Source organism: Triticum dicoccoides, chromosome 2A (assembly GCF_002162155.2).
Source record: "Triticum dicoccoides isolate Atlit2015 ecotype Zavitan chromosome 2A, WEW_v2.0, whole genome shotgun sequence".
Lineage (NCBI taxonomy): Eukaryota > Viridiplantae > Streptophyta > Magnoliopsida > Poales > Poaceae > Triticum > Triticum dicoccoides.
In genome coordinates, this window is record NC_041382.1 from 640,630,421 (window position 1) to 640,648,208 (window position 17,788).

Genomic DNA, 17,788 nt, shown 5'->3' on the forward strand with positions numbered 1-17,788 from the left:
GCTCTGTGTTTCCATTGACTGTAATAACTCCGCGAGGTCCTGGCATCTTGAGCTTGAGGTATGCATAATGTGGTACCACATTGAATCTAGCAAACGCGGTTTGTCCGAGCAGCGTGTGATAACCACTACGGAACGGGACTATATCAAAGATTAACTCTTCGCTTCAGAAGTTATCCGGGGATCCGAAGACCACTTCCAGTGTAATTGAGCCTATGCAGTGGGCCTCTACGCCTGGAATGACGCCCTTAAAGGTCGTTTTTGTGGGTTTGATCCTTGAGGGGTCTATACCCATTTTGCGCACTGTGTCCTGATAAAGCAGGTTCAGGCTACTGCCGCCGTCCATAAGGACTCGAGTGAGGTGAAATCCGTCGATGATTGGGTCTAGGACCAGTGCGGCGAATCCGCCATGATGGATACTAGTGGGGTGGTCCCTACGATCGACGGTGATCGGACAGGAGGACCAAGGGTTGAACTTAGGGGTGACTGGCTCCAACGCATATACGTCCCTGAGCGCACGCTTCCGCTCCCTCTTGGGGATGTGGGTTGCGTATATCATGTTCACCATCCGCACTTGCGGGGGAAACCTCTGCTATCCTCCAGTGTGCGGCTATCGGGGTTCTTCCTCGTCATCGCTATGCGGCCCCTTGTCCTTGTTTTCGGCAATTAACTTGCCGGCCTGCTTGAACACCCAACAATCCCTATTGGTGTGATTGGCTGGCTTGTCTGGGGTGTCGTGTATTTGACACAAGCGATCGAGTATACGGTCCAAGCTGGACAGACCCGGCGTACTTTGTTTGAATGGCTTTTTCCGCTGACCGGGTTTAGAGCCTTTGAATCCGGCATTGACTGCCGTATCCTCAGTACTTTCGCCGTTAATGCGGCGCTTATGCTTGTTGCGACATGACCTGCTATTGCCGTCCTTGGTATCTGAGGTACCATGGTTCTTTGATATGTTATTACTGCGAGGCAACCAGCTGTCTTCTCCCGCACAAAAGCGGGTCATGAGCGTCGTGAGGGCTGCCATAGATTTCGGCTTTTCCTGACCAAGGTGCCGGGCTAGCCACTTGTCTCGGATGTTGTGCTTGAAAGCCGCTAAGGCCTCCGCATCCATACAGTCGACGATTGGATTTTTCTTTGTAAGGAACCGAGTCCAGAATTGCCTGGCCGACTCTTCTGGCTGCTGAATTATGTGGCTCAAGTCATCGGCGTCTAGTGGTCGCACATAAGTGCCCTGAAAGTTGTCGAGGAATGCGGCTTCCAGATCTTCCCAATAGCTAACGGAGTCCGCTGGCAAGCTATTAAGCCAATGTCGCGCTGGTCCTTTGAGTTTTAGTGGGAGGTACTTGATGGCATGTAAGTCATCACCGCGGGCCATGTGGATGTGGAGGAGGAAGTCCTCAATCCATACCGCGGGGTCTGTAGTGCCGTCGTATGATTCAGTGTTTACAGGTTTGAAACCTTCTGGGAATTGATGTTCCATTACTTTGTCTATGAAGCATAAGGGGTGTGCGGCGCCTTTGTATTGGGCTATATCGCGACGCAGCTCGAATGGGTCCTGCCCGCTGTGTTCGGCCCGGCCGGATTTGCTCTTAATATATCTGGCATGATGTTTATCGTCTCGTAGAGTGGTGCGCCCTCGTGATCCGTAGATCGATCTTGAATGCTTTGCTTTGTCCTCCAATATGTCTCGCAGGTCTGGCGTATCTCCCCATGCCTTTTTATTTGGATGGCGTTGGGGTGGAGGCTGAGCTTTTGGCTGGAATGCCTCTCTATCGCGTCCACGAGGTGGCCGATCAGCCGTTTCATACGCTTCTTCCTCCAGTCGGGGTAGTAACCTACGCCTTGGATAACTCCTGGAGGGACGCTCGAGTTTATACTCCTCGGCCGCGAGGACTTCAGTCCATTTGTCAGCTAGCAGATCTTGATCAGCTTGAAGCTGCTGCTACTTTTTTCTTCAGGCTGTTTGCCATGGCCATAAGCCTGCACTTGAAGCGCTCTTGTTCGACGGGATCCTCTGGTATGGTGAATTCATCATCGCCGAGGCTTGCCTCGTCTTCGGAGGGGGCATGTGATTGTCATCCTCCTCCTGTCCGCCAACCGCTCTCTCAGGAGAGCTGGCTCCTTCATCCTCCTGCTCTAAATCTTGCTGGAGGGGATTGTTGTTGTCTTCGGCGCTATCCGGAGTGTTATTCTCTCCTGTGCCGTTATCACCACTTTTGCTTTGGCGGGACTTAGAGCGGCGCCGCTGCCGTCGGCGCTTGGGTTGCTTCTTGGAGGGGTCATCCTCTGCTATCTCGGCGCCGTTGCCTTCATTGGGTGTATCCACCATGTATATGTCATACGACGAGGTGGCTGTCCAGTGCCCTATAGGTGCTGGTTCATGTTCGTCTCCTACATCGTCGTCCATACCGTCGATGTCTTCAGAGTCGAAGTCGAGCATGTCGGTTAAATCATCGACAGTGGCTATAAACTGGGTGGTGGGAGGGCGTCGAATTCCTTCGTCATCCGCATCCCAATCCTGTTGGCCATAATCCGGCCAGGGCTCTCCTGACAAAGAGAGAGACCTTAGTGAATTCAGAATGTCGCTGAAGGGCGAGTGCTGAAAGATATCCGCGGCGGTGAATTTCATGATCGGCGCTCAATCGGATTCGATTGGCAGGGGCGCGGATGGTTCAGGGTCCGGAAGAGAGTCTGACACCTTGGAGTCACGGGCCGTGTAGAGGATTATGATGGTGTTTGGCTCGATCACCGTCGAGACTGCAGCCCCTGAGGCGGTGTCTAGCCACCCGTCCTCGATTGGCGCAGTTGGCTCCGAGCTAAGGGTCGGAGCTGATGTGGGCACGGCCTCTAGACTACCGTCCGGTGGCAGAGCTAGGTCGTACCCATTGCGACAGTGTGGCGCGCCCGGCTGTGGCTCGAATCCGTCGAAGATCAAGTCCCCACGGATGTTGGCCGTGTAATTCAAGCTTCCAAATCTGACCTGATGGCCAGGGGCGTAGCTTTCAATCTGCTCCAGATGGCCAAGCGAATTAGCTCGTAGTGCAAAGCCGCCGAACACGAAGATCTGTCCGGGGAGAAAAGTCTCACCCTGGACCGCATCGCTATTGATGATAGTAGGAGCCATCAAGCCTAACGGCGACGACACAAAGGAACTCTCAATGAAAGCAACAATGTCGGTGTCAAAACCGGCGGATCTCGGGTAGGGGGTCCCGAACTGTGCGTCTAGGCCGGATGGTAACAGGAGGCAAGGGACACGAAGTTTTACCCAGTTTCGGGCCCTCTTGATGGAGGTAAAACCCTACGTCCTGCTTGATTAGTATTGATGATATGGGTGTTATAAGAGTAGATCTACCACGAGATCAGAGAGGCTAAACCCTAGAAGCTAGCCTATGGTATGATTGTATGTTGTGATTGTTGTCCTACGGACTAAAACCCTTCGGTTTATATAGACACCGGAGAGGGTTAGGGTTACACAAGGTCAGTTACAAAGGAGGAGATATCCATATACGTATTGCCTAGCTTGCCTTCCACGCCAAGTAGAGTCCCATCCAGACATGAGACGAAGTCTTCAATCTTGTATCTTCATAGTCTAACAGTCCGGCCAATGGACATAGTCCGGCTATCCGGAGACCCCCTAATCCAGGACTCCCACAACAACCCATATAACTCTGCTCGTATTAGGAGAGGCGTTTATGGGCTGCTAGTCAAGCCAATTTCTATTCCTCAGTGATGTTCAACAAAGAGAAAATCTTCTACCATGAGCACATTCCTCACGTGGATATGGAATCTCTAGCGTGCTTCGCACCAGTCCTCAGTGTTCTTCATGACGTTGGACTGTTAAACTTTTGCTCTGACATCTGTGATTGGAATGAAGAACCGATTCTTCAATTATATGCAACGCTGCACATCACAGGAGATTCTGAAGATGTGAATTCATGGGTGCTGGACTGGATGTCTGAAAACACTCACTACACTGCACCAGCCTCTAAATTGCTTCGTGCCTTACCACTCAGTCCTCCCCTTGAAGAAGCTCGTTGCATCTACAGTGAACCTGAGCTTACAAATCACTACATGCAGGTGCTGATGAAACCTTTGAAGCTAGGTCAGGTACCAAGAACCAAATTCCTCGTGAAGGAATTGCTTTATGTGCCCAGAACTGTCTATCATATTCTTACAAGGACAATAAGTCCTATCAAAGTCCACGACTCATTTGATGAGGAAATTGTTGGCATCATGAAGAATCTGGTATTCAACATCGTTCATGGCATTCCTGTCAATTATCACGATTTCTTCATGAGGACTCTGGCAAATGTTGCACTATCTCCGTTTGAGCTGAAGCCTTATGCACCTTGGATTATGAGATTCCTCTGGACAAGGTCTTCACTCAACTACAAAGCTGATTTTCAGAATCACCTCAACTACTTGCCCCCGATTAAAGTCATCAAGTAGACCTATTCCTCAGTTGATGGAAGCAGTTATAGATGAAGGCATTCGTCCATTTGGTGGTTAGTTTCGCAAAGCTACCTCTTATTCCACCAATGATGACGCTGCCACACATGACTCTGCCAATGCACCCAAGTCTACTCCTCAAGCCACTGCTCCTCGTGTGATGACTGATCGTGAGCTTCTGCTTAGTCTTCACCAGAAGGTGGATCGAAATCACAAATGGGTTAAGCGTCAGTTTGGTTCATTTCTTCACAACATGACTGTTACACACAATGCAGTCAAGAAAAACCATTATTACCTCCATGAAGTCTTCGGTCACACCTTGGCAATACTGTCACATCTGTATGGTGAAGAAGATCTGAAGAAAATGGGTCTCAAGGAAGATTTTGACTGGTCTGCACCTCCACCGAAGAAATTCAAGAAGGTCAAGGTTCCTTCTCTGATGGCCAGCTCATATTCTTCATCGCGCGACACTGATGAAAATGAAGACTTGGACGACACTGCGGCAGGCCCTACTACAACAAACGACCCCAACAACGCTGGCACTCCTTCATCAACTTGATATTCTTCAGGGGCGTTAGTCCTCATTTTCGATCCTTTTGGTCATTTGATGACAAAGGGGGAGAATTTTGAGTTAGTCTTCAAACGGGTCTTTCTATATGGGCGTTTTTTCAAGTTACAACTCTCGTTCTTCTGAGACTTTATTGGATCGAGTTGTAAACGTAAACCCGATGGTGCTCTGATACTCTTGAGTCGTTTTTCTGCATGCTTATTCCTCGTTAATATTATTGCACGCATGCTGAATTACATCAGTCACCATATTTCATCATGCATTTCAAATTCTTCACTATTATATGTAAAATGTGTGTATGAATTACAAGATATAGGGGGAGATCTCCATGATTCAACTCTTCAAGTGTGCATTGCTTCAAAAGCAAATTCCTCACTATGCTCATCTTCAGGGGGAGTTCTTCTATATCTTGCAATCAAATTCCTCAATATTAGTATTTACACTTCATATGTTTATCCCCGTTGAAAACTTAACCTATATTGTCATCAATCACCAAAAAGGGGGAGATTGTAAGTGCATCTAGTGCCCCTTAGTGATTTTGGTGTATTGAAGACTTATAGGTTAAGGGACTAATGCGTTTGTGAGTGTACACAGGTCTATAAGTCTATGAGGAGTTTGATATTTACAGAGAAAGTCGACCCCTAAAAATGAAGTTTCTTCGACCGAAGACTTTGAATCTCTGAAGACTTTCTGAAGACTTTGAAAGTGAAGAAATTGGTGTGACCTTGAAGACTTGGTATTCATTCGAGAAACATGAAGCATGAAGACTTTTGTTTTCGTAGTTTCATTTTCTCTTTCTTGAGTCATAGGAAACACCGTACTGTTAAAGGGGGTCGAGGAAATACTAAGGAAAAATTTCCAAGTGATGCTCAACTCAAAATCCTACACCTACCAATCCCTTCGAGTGAAGCCATTGGAAATCTCATACATTTCAGTCAATTTCTTCAGTGACAGAGACGAAGTTCTTCTGATCTCTGAGGAATTTGTTCTGACTGAAGAGTGAGGAATTCGCCAGTGTGGATTACCTACACAGTGAGGAACATGATAGCCCTGAGGATTTTGCTACTCAAAATTCTGACCATTGCTGTGCTATGCGCCAGCTGTCCCAAAATATCTATCCACCTAACGGTCATATCATTGAAGGGCATTTATGTCTTATCATGTCGGGCTGCTCCCTAGGCTATAAATACCCCCCCTACAACCACTAGCTGGTTGGCTGCTCCGAGAGAAACTGACACTTGTCATTTGAGAGCAACCCATCCTCTGAGGACTTTGAGCAAAAATCATCGAGTGAGGAAAAACCCAAACCCAAACACCTACAAATCCCAAGTGATTGAGCATCACTGAAGAGATTGATCCTGCATGGATCTGACGCTTGTTACCTTTGAAGACTATGCTTCTTCCAGACGGTTAGGCATCATGGTCTAGAGCATCCAAGAGGAATTGTGGATCGCCGAGTGACCAAGTTTGTGAACGTTCGGAAGTCACCTGAAGACTTACCACGAGTGATTGGGCGAGGTCTGTGTGACCTTAGCTTAAGGAGAATACGGTGAGGACTTGGTGTCCTGAGCTGCGTGCTCAGGACTGGGTGTCCGGGACTGTGTGTCCTCGAGTTTAAATACTCAGCCGCTCCAACCAGACGTACAACTGAGACAATAGTTGGAACTGGTCTACCAAATCATTTTCTTTACCAAGCTTACTGGTTCTATTCCCTCAACTCGTTCATTTCCTCATAACTGTGTTGTGTGTTTGTTCATATCTGTGTTTGAAGACTTTGACTGAAGACTTTCTCAATTTCCTCAGTTCAATTTCTTCAGTCTGTTTGTCTTCATCTTGTGCTTACGCTACCTGTACTCTGTGCTTGTCTTCATTTCATCATGATGACCATGCTTGTATTCTGTTATGTCTACTTTTGAGTACTTATTCCGCTGCTAGTAGTTCTTCGCTAAGGAATTTCCTCACCGGCAAATTCCTCAGTGAAGAATTTCATAAAAATCGCCTATTCACCCCCCCTCTAGTCGATATAACGCACTTTCAATTGGTATTGGAGCAAGGTACTCCCTTGTTCTGTGTGATTTTGGTTTAACCGCTTGGAGTTTTAGTTATGTCGATCGCAGGTATGAAGAAAGTGACATGCCCCATCTTTGACGGTCACGATATCCCAAGTGGAAGGCCATGATGAAGAAGCGCCTCATGGCGATGAACAGTGAGCTGTGGACCGTCACTGAGATTGGTCTGACCGATCTGTGCAAGATGGCGGAAGCTGATGACATTCGCAAGTACACTCTTCTCAACCTCATGGCAAAGGATGTCATCTGCTCCTGTCTGTCTCAAAATCAGTTCAGGAATATCATGCATCTCGATCATGCGAAGCTCATCTGGGACCATCTCTCTGAGGTCTATGAAGGTCACCGAACCTGTCATGACCCTTGGTTTGAGGACTTCAAGGAATCTCTCAAAGCGATGACATTCGAACCAGAATCATCATCTTCTGCATCATGCCTTATGGCAAAAGATGCCGAGGTAACTGAATGCTACCTATCCGAGTCTAGTGATGATGAATCTGGTGATGAATTTGGACCCAGCTATGTCAAACTTGCTTCCCTTGCCACTAAACAACAAAGAGTCAGTTATGAAGATCTACAGAAGGAGCATGATTCATTACTTGCTCAACAAATCAGCGCTTCTTAGGAAGAATTTGTACCTCCATGTTTGAAATGCATTGAACGTGAATCTGCTAATTCTTCACCTGAATGTTCAAATGCTGCCAATGTTTCAAATTCTACACATGCTTCTGTTATCACTAATTCCTCATCTGAGGACATTGCTAGTATCACTGACGATGCAGGGCTGAAGGAATTGTACATGACAGGCATGTACAAAAGCCTCAAAGGGCATCGGACTCTTTGTGATGTGCTTAAAAAGCAGATCCTCAACAGGAACCCTAGGAAAGAGGGTATTACCTTTGAGAGGAAACTCAATGCTGATGGTACATATTGGAAGCCTGAGCAGTACCCCAAAACTACATGGGTTGCTGCAAAGGGACCTCCAATTGATCCATCTAACTTATCTGGATTTGCATGTGAATCTCCTCGTTCTGATGATGAGTCATTTGACTCCAACTATAAACTGTTCAAAAATCAGAATGGTGAAGTATTTGCTAGATATGTTGGCACTAGCTACAGGAACGGTTCCACTATGAAGAAAATATGGGTTCCCAAAAGATGCCTTGAAAATGTTCAGGTGAATGTCATCATGACGCCACCTGTGAAGAATAGGAACCCCAGATCAAATTCTTCATATGGATCCAAGTCCTCATACAGACCAAACTCCTCACATGGATCATATTCCTCAAAAGGATCAAAGTCCTCATATCAACATCATTGTGCTAACCCGTCTGTTTCGCAAGGAAGATCTAAGGATTATGGATATGTGCATTATTCTTCAAATCATTATGTCCATAAGTCCTCGAAGAATTTCTCTACTTACTCTTATGCTTACTCTAACCCCTCTTATGTGAAATGAAATGGACTGGCTTCTATGCCATCCTTCTCGTATGGAGCTCGCATAATGATGAACTCTTTGCCACCCCTTCAGATATGGGTGGTGAAGAAAAAGAACTAATCTCTTCTGCAGGGTCAGGTCTCTAGACGTACGTAATCATCTAAAGAATTTGCTGGAGACCTGATCATGCCTGATAGGACGCAGGCTAATCATGAAGAAATGAACTTTCATTTCTCACGTCCTCACACTGCTTTATCTGTTATGTTGCTTGATGAAAATGATCTGATGAATTGATGTCGTATTCTTCACTGATGAAGTATATGAGTTTGTAAGCTGCACTAATTCATCTGCAGGATGGTCAACCCAAAGCCGCTGAGTGGGTCCTCGATAGTGGATGTACAAATCACGTGACTGGTGACAAGAATCTATTGATGGATGCTCCATTATCTCCGTCGCATCTGAAGCATATCATCTTTGCTGACAAAGACAAAAGTCAGGTATTGGGTCTAGGTAAGGTTGCGATCACAAAGGATCGACACATGGACAAAGTCATGCTTGTTGAGTCCCTAGGATACAACCTTATGTCTGTCTCAATGCTTTGTGATCTTGATATGGTTGTTGTCTTTGGCAAGTACCGTCGTGTTGTGCTTATGCAAGAATGATCTATGTATAACATTCCAAATTGAAAATTTGGGATGTTACACATAAGTTGTTTAATCACAAAATCCCTATGAAAAGGGAGAGGGTTAGACTTAAATGTGCTAGTCATATTCTTCATGATGCTCTCTTTATGTTTCAATTATTATCTTTTATGTGAGCATCCTTGAAAGCATCATGCCTAGCTAGGGGCGTTAAACGATAGCGCTTGTTGGGAGGCAACCCAATTTTATTTTGGTTCCTTGCTTTTTGTTCCTGTTTAGTAATAAATAATTTATCTATCCTCTGTTATTATTGAGTTTTTATGTTTTAATTAGTGTTTGTGCCAAGTAGAACCATTGGGAAGACTTGGGGAAAGTCTTGTTGTTCTTGCTGTAAAAAACAGAAACTTTAGCACTCACGAGAATTGCTGCCATTTTTATTTGGAAAGTGCTATTTAGTTAATTATTTTTGCAGATTATTAATAGATAAATTACTCAGGTCCAGAAATTTATTTTAGAATTTTTGGGGTTCCATAAGTTTGCGTTAGTTACAGATTACTACAGACTGTTCTGTTTTTGACAGATTCTGTTTTTCGTGTGTTGTTTGCTTATTTTGATGAATCTATGGCTAGTAAAATAGTTTACAAACCATAGAGAAGTTGGAATACAGTAGGTTTAACACCAATATTAATAAAGAATGATTTCATTACAGTACCTTGAAGTGGTGTTTTGTTTTCTTTCGCTAACGGAGCTCACGAGTTTTCTGTTAAGTTTTGTGTTGTGAAGTTTTGAAGTTTTGGGTAGAGATTCGATGGATTATGGAATAAGGATTTGCAAGAGCCTAATCTTGGGGATGCCCAAGGCACCCCAAGGTAATATTCAAGGACAACCAAGAGCCTAAGCTTGGGGATGCCCCGGATGGCATCCCCTCTTTCATCTTCGTTCATCGGTAACTTTACTTGGAGCTATATTTTTATTCGCCACATGATATGTGTTTTGCTTGTAGCGTAATTTTATTTACTTTAGTTTTGCTTGCTGTTTGAATAAAATACCAAGATCTGAAATTATTAAATGTTAGAGAGTCTTCATATAGTTTCATAATTGTTCGACTACTCATTGATCTTCACTTATATCTTTCGGAGTAGTTTGTCATTTGCTCTAGTGCTTCACTTGTATCTTTTTAGAGCACGGTGGTGGTTTTATTTTGTAGAAATAGCTGAACTCTCATGCTTCACTTATATTATTTTGAGAGTGTTTAGAACAGCATGGTAATTTTCTTTGGTTATGAAACTAGTCCTAATATGATGGGCATCCAAGAGGGATATAATAAAAACTTTCATATAAGTGCATTGAATACTAAGAGAAGTTTGATACTTGATGATTGTTTTTAGATATGGAGATAGTGATATAAAAGTTGTGCTAGTTGGGTAGTTGTGAATTTGAGGAATACTTGTGTTGAAGTTTGCAAGTCCCGTAGCATGCACGTATGGTAAACGTTGTGTAACAAATTTGAAACATGAGGTGTTATTTGATTGTCTTCCTTATGAGTGGCGGTCGGGGACGAGCGATGGTCTTTTCCTACCAATCTATCCCCCTAGGAGCATGCATGTAATGCTTGGTTTTTTATGACTTGTAGATTTTTGCAATAAGTATGTGAGTTCTTTATGACTAATGGTGAGTCCATGGATTATACGCACTCCTACCTTTCCATCATTGCTAGCCTCTTCGATACCGTGCATTGCCCTTTCTCACATTGAGAGTTGGTGCAAACTTCACCGGTGCATCCAAACCCCGTGATATGATACGCTCTTTCACACATAAACCTCCTTATATCTTCCTCAAAACAGCCACCATACCTACCTATTATCGCATTTCCATAGCCATTTCGAGATATATTGCCATGCAACTTCCCGCCGTTCCGTTTATTATGACACGCATCATCATTGTCATATTGCTTTGCATGATCATGTAGTTGACATCGTATTTGTGGCAAAGCCACCGTTCATAATTTTTCATACATGCCACACTTGATTCATCGCAATCCCGGTACACCGCTGGAGGAATTCATATAGAGTCATATCTTGTTCTAAGTATCGAGTTGTAATTCTTGAGCTGTAAGTAAATAGAAGTGTGATGATCATCATTCATAGAGCATTGTCCCAAGAAAAGAGAAAGGCCAAAAAAGGGCCAAATAAAAAAGAAAGGCCAAATAAAAAAAGGAAATGCCAAATAAAAAATAAAAAATAAAAGGGACAATGCTACTATCCTTTTTCCACACTTGTGCTTCAAAGTAGCACCATGATCTTTATGATAAAGGGTCTCTTGTTTTGTCACTTTCATATACTAGTGGGAATTTTTCATTATAGAACTTGGCTTGTATATTCCAACAATGGGCCTCCTCAAGTGCCCTAGGTCTTCGTGATCAAGCAAGTTGGATGCACACCCACTTAGTTTCTTTTGTTGAGCTTTCATACATTTATAGCTCTAGTGCATCTGTTGCATGGCAATCCCTACTCCCTGCATTGACATCAATTTATGGGCATCTCCCTAGCCCATTTTTTTGAGCATCAGTACAGACACAAGCGCTCATATACATGCGCATACACTCACCCCTATGAACGCACACACACACACACCCTACCCCTATGAGCACCTCTGAGAGACTGAGCCGGCATATCATCTTGAGATTTATGAAGTCACTGTAGGCGCCTCGTCGTCGACGGGAACGTCTCCTCCCACTGAAAGCATATCGCCGGAAATCCTGAAATAAATCAAGGAATAATGCGAGCACCAGGATTTGAACCCTGGTGGGTTGGGGATACCACTGTCAAGACTTTCTCCTTTTTGTCTTCTCCACATAACCCCCTCATTATATTCTATTCCACCCATAGTGCTATATCCATGGCTCACGCTCATGTATTGCTGAAAGTTGAAAAGAGTTTGAGATTACTAAAGTATGAAACAATTGCTTGGCATGTCATCGGGGTTGTGCATGATGAGAGCATTCTTGTGTGACGAAAATGGAGCATGACCAAACTATATGATTTTGTAGGGATGAACTTTCTTTGGCCATGTTATTCTGAGAAGACATGATTGCTTAGTTAGTATGCTTGAAGTATTATTATTTTTATGTCAATATTAAACTTTTGTCTTGAATCTTATGGATCTGAATATTCTTGCTACAATAAATATAAATACATGATGAATATGTTAGGTAGCATTCCAGATCAAAAATTCTGTTTTTATCATTTACCTACTCAAGGATGAGCAGGAATTAAGCTTGGGGATGCTGATACGTCTCCAACGTATCTATAATTTTTGATTGTTCCATGCTATTATATTATCTATTTTGGATGTTTATGGGCTTTATTAAACACTTTTATATTATTTTTGGGACTAACCTATTAACCCAGAGCCAGTGCCAGTTTTTGTTTTTTTCATTGTTTTAGAGTATCGTAGAAAAGGAAAATCAAACGGAGTCCAATTGACCTGAAACCTCACGGAACATATTTTTGGACCAGAAGAAGCCCACGGAGTATCAGAGATGGACCAGGAGAGTCCCAGGTTGCCCATGAGGGTGGGGGCGCGCCCACCCCCTGGGCGCGCCCCCCTGCCTCGTGGACAGCCCGGAGGTCCACCGACGTACTTCTTCCTCCCATATATACCCATATACCCTAAAAACTTCGGGGAGCACAATAGATCGGGAGTTCTGCCACCAGAAGCCTCCGTAGCCACCGAAAACCAATCTAGACCTGTCCTGGCACCCTGCTGGAGGGGGAATCCCTCTCCAGTGGTCATCTTCATCATCCCGGTGCTCTCCATGACGAGGAGGGAGTAGTTCTCCCTCGGGGCTGAGGGTATGTACCAGTAGCTATGTGTTTAATCTCTCTCTCGTGTTCTTGAGGTGGTATGATCTTGATGTATTGCGAGCTTTGCTATTATAGTTGTATCTTATGATGTTTCTCCCCCTCTACTCTCTTGTAATGGATTGAGTTTTCCCTTTGAAGTTATCTTATCGGATTGAGTCTTTAAGGATTTGAGAACACTTGATGTATGTCTTGCGTGGGATACCTGTGGTGACAATGGGGTATTCTATGATCCACTTGATGTATGTTTTGGTGATCAACTTGCGGGTTCCACCCATGAACCTATGCATAGGGGTTGGCACACGTTTTCGTCTTAACTCTCCGGTAGAATCTTTGGGGCACTCTTTGAGGTTCTATGTGTTGGTTGAATAGATGAATCTGAGATTGTGTGATGCATATCGTATAATCATACCCACGGATACTTGAGGTGACACTGGAGAATCTAGGTGACATTAGGGTTTTGGTTGATTTGTGTCTTAATGTGTTATTCTAGTACGAACTCTAGGGTTGTTTGTGACACTTATAGGAATAGCCCAACGGATTGATTGGAAAGAATAACTTTGAGGTGGTTTCGTACCCTACCATAATCTCTTCGTTTGTTCTCCGCTATTAGTGACTTTGGAGTGACTCTTTGTTGCATGTTGAGGGATAGTTATATGATCCAATTATGTTATTATTGTTGAGAGAACTTGCACTAGTGAAAGTATGAACCCTAGGCCTTGTTTCAACGCATTGCAATACCGTTTTTGCTCACTTTTATCATTAGATACCTTACTGTTTTCATATTTTTAGATTACAAAAACCTTTATCTACCATCCATATACCACTTGCATCACCATCTCTTCACCGAACTAGTGCACCTATACAATTTAACATTGTATTGGGTGTGTTGGGGACACAAGAGACACTTTGTCATTTGGTTGCGGGGTTGCTTGAGAGAGACCATCTTCATTCTACGCCTCCTACGGATTGATAAACCTTAGGTCATCCACTTGAGGGAAATTTGCTACTGTCGTACAAACCTCTGCACTTGGAGGCCCAACAACGTCTACAAGAAGAAGGTTGTGTAGTAGACATCACTCTTGAGCGTGTGAGAGGACCTGGAATGTTGATGTCGCTGATTATTTTCTCAATCTGCACTTCATTTGCAACACGAGGATGAGCTGGTTGTCGTTGAGGAATTTGATCAGCATTTTCTTCAGTACCATTTTCCCCAGGTGCATCAGCATGACGTTCTTCACGTTCTGGAATGACTTCTTCAGCGGATTCTTTGGTAGGAATGACATCCTCAGTAGCCTTGAACTTAATAGATTTCTTAGGAGGTATTTCATCTGTCACAGGGGGTAGGTGCTCTCTTTATGAGCCATTCGTCACATCGAACCGCACATCTACAGTTCCAACAACCTTGTGGTGATAGGTGTTGAAGACTCTGTAGGTGTGTGAGTCCTTATCATAACCAAGCATAAAACATTCATGTGCTTTCGTTGCAAATTTAGAACTGTGATGAGGATCTCTAATCCAGCATTTAGCACCGAAGACTTTGAAATAACTCACATTGGGTTTCTTGTCAGTGAGGAGTTCATATGCTGTCTTCTTGAAGAATTTGTGAAGATATACCCTGTTGATGATGTGGCACACAGTATCAATTGCCGCAGGCCAGAAGCGAGGAGGCGTCTTGTACTCATCAAGCATAGTGCGGGCCATCTCAACAAGAGTCCTGTTCTTGCACTCCACGACGCCATTTTGCTGAGGAGTATAAGGAGTAGATAACTCATGAGTAATATCAAGTTCATCAAGATAGTCATCAAGACCAGTGTTCTTGAACTCAATTCCATTGTCACTTCTGATGTGCTTGATCTTCACACGAAAGTTGGTTGAAGCCCTCGAGGAAAATCGTTTGTAGACTTCCTGCAGTTCAGTTTTGTAAGTGATGATATGCACCCATGTATATCGAGAATAATCATCAACAATGACAAAGCCATATAAAGATGCATCATTAGTAAATGTGGCATAGTGAGTAGGGCCAAAGAGATCCATGTGAAGCAATTCAAATGGATGAGTGGTAGTCATGATGGTCTTTGAGGGATGCTTGGCCTTGGTCATCTTTCTGGCTTTACAAGCTCCACACAAATGGTCCTTGAGGAATTTGACACCCTCGATGCCAATGACATGATTTTTCTTCGCGAGCGTGTGCAAGTTCCTCATCCCAGCATGACCAAGTCTTCGATGCCATAGCCAGCCTTCTTAAGCTTTTGCAACTAGACATGTAGCAGGTTGTGGTCCTGTAGAGAAATCAACAATATACAAATCTCCTTGCCTAAAGCCTTCGAAGACTTTGGAATTGTCGGCTTCCATGATCACAACACAACGATACTTGCCAAAGACAACAACCATATCAAGATCACAAAGCATTGAGACAGATATGAGGTTGAACCCTAAGGACTCGACAAGCATGACTTTGTCCATGTGTCGATCCTTTGAGATTGCAACCTTACCTAGACCCAATACCTTGCTTTTGCCTTTGTCGGTGTAGGTGATATGCTTCAGATGTGATGGAGATAAAGCAGAGTCCATCAATAAGCTCCTGTCACCAGTCATGTGATTTGTACATCCACTATCGAGGACCCACTCAGTGGCGTTGGGTTGATCATCCTGTAGATGAATTAGTGCAGCTTACAAACTCATATACTTCATTAGTGAAGAATATGACATCAAATTCATCAGATCAATTTCATCAAGCAATAGAACAGATATAACAATGTGAGGACGTGAGAAAAGAAAATTCATTTCTTCATGATTAGCTTGCGTCCTTTCAAGCATATTCAGGTCTCCAGCCAATTCTTCAGACGTTGAAGCTCGTCTAGAGACCTGACCCTACATAAGAGAGTTCTTTTTCTTCACCACCCACATCTGAAGGGGTAGCAAAGAGTTCATCATTCTGCGAGCTCCATAAGAGAAGGGTGGCATAGATGCCAAATCCACTTCGTTTCGCATAAGAGGGATTAGGGTAAGCATATGAGTAACCAGAGAAATTCTTCGAGGATTTATGAACATAATGATTTGAAGAATAATGCACATATCCATAATCCTTAGGCTTTCCCCGCGAAACAAGGTGTTAGCATGATGATGTTCATGTGAGGACTTTGGTCCTTTTGAGGAATTTGGTCCGTATGAGGACTTGGATCCATATGAAGAATTTGGTCCATATGAAGGGGTTCCTATTCTTCACACGTGGTGTCATGATGACATTCACCTAAAGGTTTTCAAGGCACCTTTTGGGAACCCAGATTTTTGTCACATCCCTAGTTCTGGTATGACCTAGACTAGCTAGTCATGTGTGCATCATGTTTAAATTTCAATGAATTTGAAATGGGGACATGTGAAAGCCTCAGAAATCATTTCTGAAAATGACCAAGATAAAAATTTCTTCAAATAGGTCCAAGAAAATGTTCATGTTTCTCCCTGAAAATATTGGCCAAAGGTAAAATTCAAACCAATATTTTTAGGAGCTCATAAATATTTATGTTGGGCATTTGAAGTTAATGCAACAACTATTTGCATTGGATTTATATTTGCTATATATTTAAAATAAGTCCAATAATTCTGTAAATTTGTGTGGGGCTCTGGAATAGCTCAACTAGCCCACACAATATTTATCAGAAGCAGTAAATTTGATTTAGTTTTGAAAACTAAATCAAAAACAAATTACAGAAAATAGAAAACAAACAGAAAATATAAAACAGAGCAGAAGGACTTACCTCCACCCACCTGCGGCCCGCTACTGTAGCCTGCTGGCAGCCCAGCTGGCGGCCCAGCCCACCAGCGCCCCCTTGTCATCTTCCTCCTCTGCCAGGAGGACAACCAGGTGCATGGCGAGCGCCGACGCTGCTCTGGCCACCTCCTGCTTCCCCGGCCCCTTCTAGCGATGCCACGGAGATGCCCCGAAGCCCCTGCCCCCTCTCCCTCACTCGCCGCTCTCTCTCCCCTCCCCTGGGCCCTGGCTCTCTCCCTTTAGCTCACCCGAGCGAAGCCATCGCCGCCGACCAGCGCTCGCGCGGCCACAGCCACCCCCTTGCTCCCCTGACGCCTCCAAGAGCTTTGCCACGTCGTCCTCATCTTCTTCACCGAGTCACAGGAGCTGGGTCGCCCTGTGATGCCGCCAACATCATCTTCTTCCTCGCCGGTCGCCGGAGATCCTCCTTGCCGCCCCGACTGCTCTAGACCGTCTCCGAGCTCGCTGACCTCCTCGTCCGACTTGCCGTGAGCCTCTGACCCTGCCATCCCTCTCTTCTTCCCAGTAGGCCTCCGTAGCCACCGTACCGCCTACGCCCGACCCCGCCGCCGCCTGCGCTCGCCGCCGACGTGACTCCGGCGACCAAATGGTCCGCCCGACGCATCCAACCCACTCACCGCATCGTGTAGGCCCCCGCTAGCGCCTGAGCTCGCTAGCTCACGCACTGCAGCACTGCCCGCACCCACGCCCGAACTCCGGCGGCCGCAACCGAGCTCACCGTCGTCGGCCCCGGCCACCATAGGCCCGGTCTCCACCATCACCCGATGCGCGCCTGCAAGAGCTCTCCAACGAGCCCAAGAACGGCCTCGTCCGTGCCCTGTGGGCATTTTCCGAGCCGCGCCGCCGTCTCGGGCCTCGCCGGTGTCGAGTCGCCGGCAGGTTTGACCTGTTCGACCCGGGGTTTAACCTCCCTAGGGTCAACACACGTGGGCCCCATCCCTGACTAGATTAGTTTAGGACTAATTACCCC